Here is a 9468-nt window from a genome sequence, read left to right on the forward strand (position 1 = left end):
GCCTACAAAACCAATTACTCCGCGAAGGTTAAATTGTTTCTCAAAAATTCTTAGGTTTGTAGGTATGTCCTTTAAATTTATTTGCATATCCGTTTCGCAATTTAATCGTGCAGAAAAATTGGTCGGCTCTACGAAGAAATGGTTACTTGGTCTACTTAAATTAATCTTTCGAACCGTTTTGCAATGAAGACATTCGACTAAAGAACTGTCATTAAATGTTTCCTCTATAATCGTAGATATTTTAGATATGTTTGAAGTAGAACACTCTACAGTTAAAACTTGTCTATTTTTGTACAGTTCCTTTGTTGAACAATCCGCATTCGTACAAATATTTTCATCTGAAAAACAACTTTCGTTTCGTAGAAGTATTTTTGTTAACTCGGACGCGGATATTTCGCAAGATAATTTAACCATTGTAAACCTATCGTAGGGCTTGACTACATTCACCTCATACACGTCTCGTAGGATGGAGGCTCTTTGTTTGTACACATGTGAAGATATTCCTTTTTGTACCGTTGTTTTTGCAAACTTTAAAAATGGAATATCGGAATTCTCTACATTGTTTAATGACATCGCTATCGCAAAAGGCTACGCAAATCAATTGGGCCAAACTATCGTAAGCGCAAGTGTTGCTGATAGAAATGATTTCTTTTTTTATTTTAACTGATTGCAAGTCGTGCCTACTGCTGTTCTTCAGAAGTCCTATCGGAATTAGGGCTCCCGTAGATTTGCTCCAATCCGTTCTACTCAGTTCACTGTGAGGTTCTAAGTATGAAGACCTGGGACGTTTATTAGGTGGCGAGATTCCCTGTTTCCTCCAGTTTTCTTTTTCTGATTGTTCTGACAAATTATTTTGATCCCATTTGGACTTTTTTGCGCATAGTTTGCAAATTCTCTTTTCTCCAAAACCCTCTTCTTCGCCCTCCAAGGGGTAACTGCAGCCTTCAATTATATGTACAGCTACCTATACGACACACAGAATCGATAAAATTAATAAAATGTTGCTTAAAGGCCTAGGTTTGCTTCTGCCTGTTCCCCTTAAATTAACTTGCCTGAAAAGCAAATACCCTGGTGGTAGGTCAACCGCTGAACATGTTGGCCCACCACCAGGGTATTTGCTTTTCAGGCAAGTTATTTTAAAGGGGGACAGGCAGAATAAAACCTAGGCCTTTAAGGGGCCACTGTGCGCAACAAAATGTCGCGGCATCTTGTTTACTACGTGGCGGTTAAATTTGAAAAGTCCCCCCCCCCCCAATGCGACCAACTTAAAAGTGTTTTAATATGTTTGCATTTACCTTGCAATAAATACATGTGTGTGCTCCTGTAGGGTAATTCCCCATCGCGCAAACTAAGCAGTTTTCGTCCACTTTTTTCTCAGCTTCTTCGTTGTTAATTGTATTTTCATTTGCTGTTAAGTTTCATAAAACTACGATTACGATATATTGCTTTTATCGGTATTTCGATTTGCTACTTCATATAAATAGTTAATACTTAATATTAAAATAGTTTACTAATTTTGAGGTTAAATATTTAAGTGGTTATGTAATAACCTGAGTTCTTTTCGAGGGCTGCTATTCTTTCTACGGTTGCCAAACAGTTTTCGCAAACATTTTTCTCGGGATTCGAGTCCCTTATTAGAGAGAGAGGCGCCTAAACGTTTTAATTATTGAAATAATTAATAATCACTAAAATCGCAAAGAAGAGAAAATAAGTTTTAATTTTTTTTTACCTCACAATAGAAACAAATAGCAGTTGAGCTAGGGGTTAACGTTGTATTATCTGTACTAAGTTTGGCTATAACGACAAATACAATGCCCCATAATAAATTAACTATAGTATCATAACCGGAAACAATAATATTTACCACTAAGATTTGATTTGATATTTTTTTAGGTGTTAACGTTGTATTCTCAGTACTTGGTGTGGCTGTAACGACAGATTAAAATGCCTCAGAATAAAGTAACTATAGTATCAAAATAAAAATTTAAAATATTTACCTGTAAGATTTGTTTTGGCTGCAATTAATTTGGATTGCCCCTCGTTTGCCAAAATGTGTGTTTCTATGAAATCGTCTATTCTTAATGGTAATTTGCGATGGGCAAACACCCTATTTTTTACATCATTGAAACTGCTTTCAACGGCCGCGCTACTCCCTATATTAGAGGCTGATGGGAAATGTGGTTTCATAATTGCCGTCCACAAAGGAATTAGGCGAGATAATTTTTTTATATCTTTGACTAGATTTGGCAGAACTTGTTGGTTTCCTCGATCACCAACTTGATCTGAACGCTCCAGTTCGGCTACACAATCGCTTACTATCCTTCTTATCCATCCTTGAAATGGCGACAGTAAGTCGGGCTCATCTATAGCTCTTGAGTAATACTCCGATTCCAATGGTTCTTCATTTTCCAACATGTCCTCCCAAGACTTCTCATTTAAGCCAGTGGCTATACGGCGAATTAACCAATGTTTACGAATTTCACATATAGTTGGCCTAGTGGAAGCCGCGTTATTTCCCTCTGTTTCACTAAGACAAACGGTGATTATAGCCTTTAATATATGTTCCAAGTCTCGCACGCTTTCACATTGCAAGGCCTGTCCCAGCGCTCGCAAGTAAAATTGCCTTGTTCTTAGGATGACGTTTTTAAGACTTGGAAATTGAGTCATTTCTTTTATTACATGAGCCACGTCACATCTAATGTAACACGGCGGCTTTTCTGGAACATCCGACGACGCAACGGGGAACAGAATCTTCCAACATTTAACGAGGTACTCGTTTAATGAAAACTCCTTCGCGAAGGCTTTCGTCACAGCGTAAAGTAAGGCCAAAGACATGTCGGTGACTACTTCATTGGGAGCGACTGCACCTGTTCTCAGCCAAGCAGAAAGCCAACAGTAAATGGATTCTGAATCGTGGCTCTCGGAAAGCATGTGGCACACAGGGTACTGTGAACTGGAAGATGACTCTAAGACGGTAATTTCGTAGAGAAAAATATGACCGCTTTTTTCTCCCCACGGTCTTATTAATCTCTTCACCAATCCTCCTGTTGCGTCGATGGATACTTTGGCATTGCCCGAGTTGTTTTTTAAATACGCTCGGTATAAATGGATTTGGGATGACGACCAATAAAAGACCCGGAATTTAAAATGAGCAATATGTCTTATCACGTCGCGGAATGGGTGTTTGACCATCATTTTCAAAATGGCCTCCACGGGATTAGAATGCAATTGTTTTCCTCTTAATTCTTGATGTTTCGCGACTCTTAAAACATTAGGTGAAAACAAGTTGCTGGGCTCTGGATCTCCGAATTCCATTTGTTTTTGCGCCTGAAGTTTTCGCACCATGCTCGGCGCCATACCAGTGTCCACCATACGTTTTACTAAATCCGACCTGGCTTCGCCGGAAAGATTTCTTTTTAAGCCACGCGTATGGGGTTCAGTATAAGGTCCTTTATATTCGCAAATTATTTCAACTTCCGCGTTAGCGCACGGTTCGGTTTCAATGACTCCGGTAAAAACTGAGGCACATTCTTTGCAGGTACCTCTAATTTTTGAATAATAATTCGCCCTTTTGGCAATAGTTGCGCGTTTAAAAACTAAAGTGCAACCTAGGCGAGTATGTTCGTAAAAACGTCCATATATTATATTTGACCAAGAACCTGGCTTGAAAATGTGTCTTTGGTTTTTTTGTGTTTTGCCGTAAGTAACAATTTCGGGGGTCATTTTCGCGTACTCCTCCGGAGATAAAGTTATCTTGAATTGACTAAAACGGGTATCATCATTTACCTCATTTCCCGTGGAGCCACCAGTTGACATTTTGGATGAGTCTTCAGTTTCATCACCACCTTTATCTTCATCACTTTTATCCGAATCAATTTCAGGATCCGAACCACCTCTAGAATTCGAAATATCAAGCACATCCCACACATTGTACCGGTTTTTTTTTACAATTGTATAAAGCCCACCTGATGAAAACGCACCTTCCAACTCTCCGCTTATTTCTTTCCAAATTTTGAAAAATTTACCGGTTACAAAGTTACGATAATAAATATCATTTTTATGCTCTTTTAAGGATATCTTTAGCCGTTCAATAAGCTCAATATTTTTTGTCTCCTACCCGCCATATTTGCTAACCTTATGGTTATCCTAATTCCAACATTCGCGACTACCCATATAGAGAAGCGAGTGATTTCAACAAATACACAGTTCCGAATGGCTAAAAAGTGACCACAGCATTACGAGCCTCGTGACGACCTTTGAAACTCAATAAGGTTCGAAATATTCCACACCCCCTTCGTGTAAAAGAACGCCATAGTCGTTCCTCAAAATTTAAGTCTATAATTGCTCTGTAGGTAGGAAAACTGTAGCAGTTTGCTTTGAAAATTTACCCTTCGTGTTTCCCCCTCGTTTAAGATCGTAGTCTTGTAATCCGACGACCTTTCGTCCCTTTGTTGACACCAACCCGCTAAAATCTATTTTTATTTTGTTTTTGTTATTGTATGGAGCATCTGCTGTTGGAAATTAAAAAACCAAAAATAAATATCTATATAATAAAACTCTAAGGCCTTTTCGTTTCGCCCGGTGGTTTTCTCCCTCGCCCCTGAAAAGCGAGGCCCCGCTGACGGTGCGGTCTGCGGATCGGACTGGGGATTTGCGGACAACCATATTCCGTTCTCTTTTCGTATCACATAGGCCTTTTCGCCCTTCAATTTTCTCCCTCGCCCCTGAATCGCAAGGCGCCGCTGACGGTGCGGTCTGCGGATCGGACTGGGGATTTGCGGACAACCATATCCCGTTCTCTTTCTGTCTCTGATTTTTCTACCCCAACCGGCACAAAGTCCATACCGCTTAAAGAACGGAGGGACACCACAAATAGGTGTTAAAGAAGGGGGGTGGCGACCACGTGCCACAACATCCGGGTGCTATCGACGAAGAAGCGAGAAGCGGGAAATTTCCGTTAAAACATCGGAAAACAATTTGCAACGCGCACGGTACAGCCATGCAACATAGTTTGGGTACTATCAACGAAGAAACGAAACGTATTCGTTAGCCTGGTTAAGTCGGCCCACTTTCAGGGGCTCCCTGCTAACGCTCAGAGAGAGGCGAACGAAAAGGTTCGCGCACATGATGCAAAACGTTTCCGATACAACGAGCGAAAGTTGCTTGGATATGCAGAAAAGAAAAGAAGTGGGGAGGACGCAAAGTCACCCGAAAACGACGCAAATCGTCTCCTTGCTAACGAGCAAAAGCGGCTAAAACACCAGCAACCCAGTTTTACCAACATTCAGTGCGTCGGCAGACATTTATTTGCCGAGCCTTTACTCAACATCTAGGGACACCAGCCACCCAGTTTCACCAGGGAGGTCTCCAGGGAGGTCGCAAAGTCACCCGAAAACGGCGCTAACCGACTCCGTGCTAACGAGAAAAAGTAGCTAACCTTACCCTGTATAAACGGCCTGGCTGGAAGAGCGTGGAGCTTTTCTTCCCGGCGCGAAAGCGCCATCACTTCCCATCCTTCTAAAAATAAAGAATCATTGGGCAAACGAAGACCGCACGGTATAAAGTTCAAGGTGGTTTCTCGGTTACATTAATTATTATTTTTTTTAATAAAACGATGAAATGGATTTACGTGGGTGTACGGGCAAGCTGTAAGGATCCGCAACTAAACATTTTTAAATGTGGTTTAAAGAGGTTCATCAAGGTTCATGGCGCTTCTTATATGAAGGCACTTATATTTTAATTGGTACACGTTTATTTTTTTAGGGTATATCCTTTCTCTCGATAGGTTACTTTATTTTCCCCCTTATTCTGGCGTTTGGGGAGAGGGACAAATCAGCCATTGGATACAGGGGTTTAAAGGGGTAGGGGGTCTTGCGGGGGTGAAAAAGGGCACCACGGAAATTATCGCGTGGGAAAAGGGGGGAGAGGCTTGTTGGGGTGGTTCTACTATAGATTTTGGGACGAGGAAGATACGAGTTCTTGACCAATACAACAAATAACTTTATATGATTAATTAATGCACATAGAAACAAACAACTAGCTGAAGGCCTGCCCGTAGGGCGGGCTTCTTGGCTAGTTATGTTATATTTTTCTTTTAAACTCGTATTTTGTTTTGCGGACCTCCAAACGGAATCGCTTCACCGACTTCGGACCTTTGATTTTTTAGAGCTATCCCCTGTTTTGGAAATTTGAACTTTAACCCCCCCCCCCCCCCGACTCTAGGCGTGAGAACTTTTTTGTTTTTAGAGTCGCGCAGAAGACTCAATAATATTCTGTATTTTTTGTTAGTAGTGGTTTGACTGTCGAGACAGACAGATGTATGCTCCATTTGGTCATTAAACGTTTTGTATTTTATCCAATTTTAAATCGAAGTTATTTCCCGACATAAATATTAATTTGGGTTTACTATTTCTACGTTTCTCAACATCTGCATCGGCTTTGCCCTCTATAGGTTGCCCTCCGTATCATTTAGCTATAGAGTGTTAGAGACAGTTCGAACTTATATAGATACCTATAAGTTCTGCTCGGCTTCTTTTTTATTTAATTACATTGAATTTATCGATTATCTATAAACATATCTTTGGTTCTCTACGCCAAAATCTTTTAGTATAGGGCAAAGGCAACATCCACGGAAAAATGAAATCCCCCTACAGTCGCAAATGGCACTACTCACTAGGCGGGAATGGATAGCTGGTAATTATCACCGGGGCGCTAAAAGGCTTCGATGCGCTCCTCTATTTTCAAAACGTTACTTTATCTGGGCTAAGGAATTTCAGCACATATATTCCTAAATTGGTTAATTGGTTTTGTGCTTAAAGCTGCAATAACATAGAACGGACTTCACTTAAATCAGCTAGGCTAATACCCAAGGCACCACCTTAGGCCTAAGTCATCAAGCGACTTTTGAAGCCTTTTAATTCAGGTGGCCGGGTTCGAAGATCAGCTGTACAATAAAATTAAACCTTCCTTGTTTAACAATGAAATAACGCATTCTACTGTAATATTGGTCGAATTAAATTGTTGAAAAACTAATTTTAAGAAATGTTTTATATTTCGCTAAAAAATTAAAAAAATAATATGTATTTTCAAAAAACCACATATTTAGCGGTATTTAGTAGTTCATATAAAAATAAATATTTTTCTTCTTTACTTTTATACTTCGTTTTCCCCAATTTTTAATCAAATATATTAGCTTAAGCGAACGTACACATTTATCATTATAAGTTACAATTGCAAGTGTTATTGGCATATAATAATAATTTGATACGATAAATGATAAGTGGGAGCTACACGATGACTTAAAAATAAAAGAGAAAATTACAGTGGTCGAGAAAACATTACTGCCCAACTCTTCTACTATTCCATATAATTTTTAATATAATCCGCGACCTAGCTATACTCAGCGACCAATAAAATATCTGCATAAACGTCATTCGTACATTCACAAACAATTAGGTGTATATAATATTGAGGTTATAACTATAGCGTTCATTCTGAAAGTTTTATTTTTATTTTTTGTTTACTTATAATATATATTTTTAAATATTAAATATTACAGGATATATTTTATCTATATATATAATCCATATTGAAGATACTATATATTTATAAAAAAAACTTATATACCTTGATAAGTTTTAAAAAATAAATATTTTTCTTGTGTAATTTTTCGTTGTCCCCAATTTTTAATCAAATATATTATCCATTCCTAGGATAACGTACACATTAAACAACATAACTTACAATTGGAGGTTTGTTAGCATATAATGATGTATAATTTTCAGTTATAGAGTAAATGCTTTTTTATTCATAGTTAAACTGCATCTTATTTCATATTGATGATGAAACCTACAATCCATGGTTTTAGAATTTAGATAATTAAAACGTCGAGTTTTTTTAAGATTATAAAATTTATTTTATACTAAATGAAGTCCTTAATGTTATAAAAATTTTATTTAATAAAATTTGAATAACTCGAGAACCGTATGGTGCAAAATTAAAATTTTTGTGGTGCCTTATGGTGCATTATGGGTGCAACATGATAGGTTAGTGAAACATTAAAAATGCAGAAGTCGCGGGCTGCATTAACTTGGCCCGCGAGCTATTAAATTTCAAATTTCCCAAAATTTTAATATCTCGAGAACCGTATGGTGCAAAATTAAAATTTTTGTGGTGCCTTATGGTGCATTATGGGTGCAACATGATAGGTTAGTGAAACATTAAAAATGCAGAAGTCGCGGGCTGCATTAACTTGGCCCGCGAGCTATTAAATTTCAAATTTCCCAAAATTTTAAAATTTGAATATCTCGAGAACCGTATGGTGCAAAATTAAAATTTTTGTGGTGCCTTATGGTGCATTATGGGTGCAACATGATAGGTTAGTGAAACATTAAAAATGCAGAAGTCGCGGGCTGCATTAACTTGGCCCGCGAGCTATTAAATTTCAAATTTCCCAAAATTTTAAAATTTTAATATCTCGAGAACCGTATGGTGCAAAATTAAACTTTTTGTGGTGCCTTATGGTGCATTATGGGTGCAACATGATAGGTTAGTGAAACATTAAAAATGCAGAAGTCGCGGGCTGCATTAACTTGGCCCGCGAGCTATTAAATTTCAAATTTCCCAAAATTTTAAAATTTGAATATCTCGAGAACCGTATGGTGCAAAATTAAAATTTTTGTGGTGCCTTATGGTGCATTATGGGTGCAACATGATAGGTTAGTGAAACATTAAAAAAACCAGAAGTCGTGGGCTGCATTAACTTGGCCCGCGAGCTATTAAATTTAAAATTTCCCAAAATTTTAAAATTTGAATATCTCGAGAACCGTATGGTGCAAAATTAAAATTTTTGTGGTGCCTTATGGTGCATTATGGGTGCAACATGATAGGTTAGTGAAACATTAAAAATGCAGAAGTCGCGGGCTGCATTAACTTGGCCCGCGAGCTATTAAATTTCAAATTTCCCAAAATTTGAATATCTCGAGAACCGTATGGTGCAAAATTAAAATTTTTGTGGTGCCTTATGGTGCATTATGGGTGCAACATGATAGGTTAGTGAAACATTAAAAATGCAGAAGTCGCGGGCTGCATTAACTTGGCCCGCGAGCTATTAAATTTCAAATTTCCCAAAATTTGAATATCTCGAGAACCGTATGGTGCAAAATTAAAATTTTTGTGGTGCCTTATGGTGCATTATGGGTGCAACATGATAGGTTAGTGAAACATTAAAAATGCAGAAGTCGCGGGCTGCATTAACTTGGCCCGCCAGCTATTAAATTTCAAATTTCCCAAAATTTTAAAATTTTAATATCTCGAGAACCGTATGGTGCAAAATTAAAATTTTTGTGGTGCCTTATGGTGCATTATGGGTGCAACATGATAGGTTAGTGAAACATTAAAAAAACCAGAAGTCGTGGGCTGCATTAACTTGGCCCGCGAGCTATTAAATTTAAAATTTCCCAAAATTTT

Source organism: Leiobunum rupestre, chromosome 5 (genome assembly GCF_980474605.1).
Source record: "Leiobunum rupestre chromosome 5, qqLeiRupe1.1.hap1, whole genome shotgun sequence".
Lineage (NCBI taxonomy): Eukaryota > Metazoa > Arthropoda > Arachnida > Opiliones > Sclerosomatidae > Leiobunum > Leiobunum rupestre.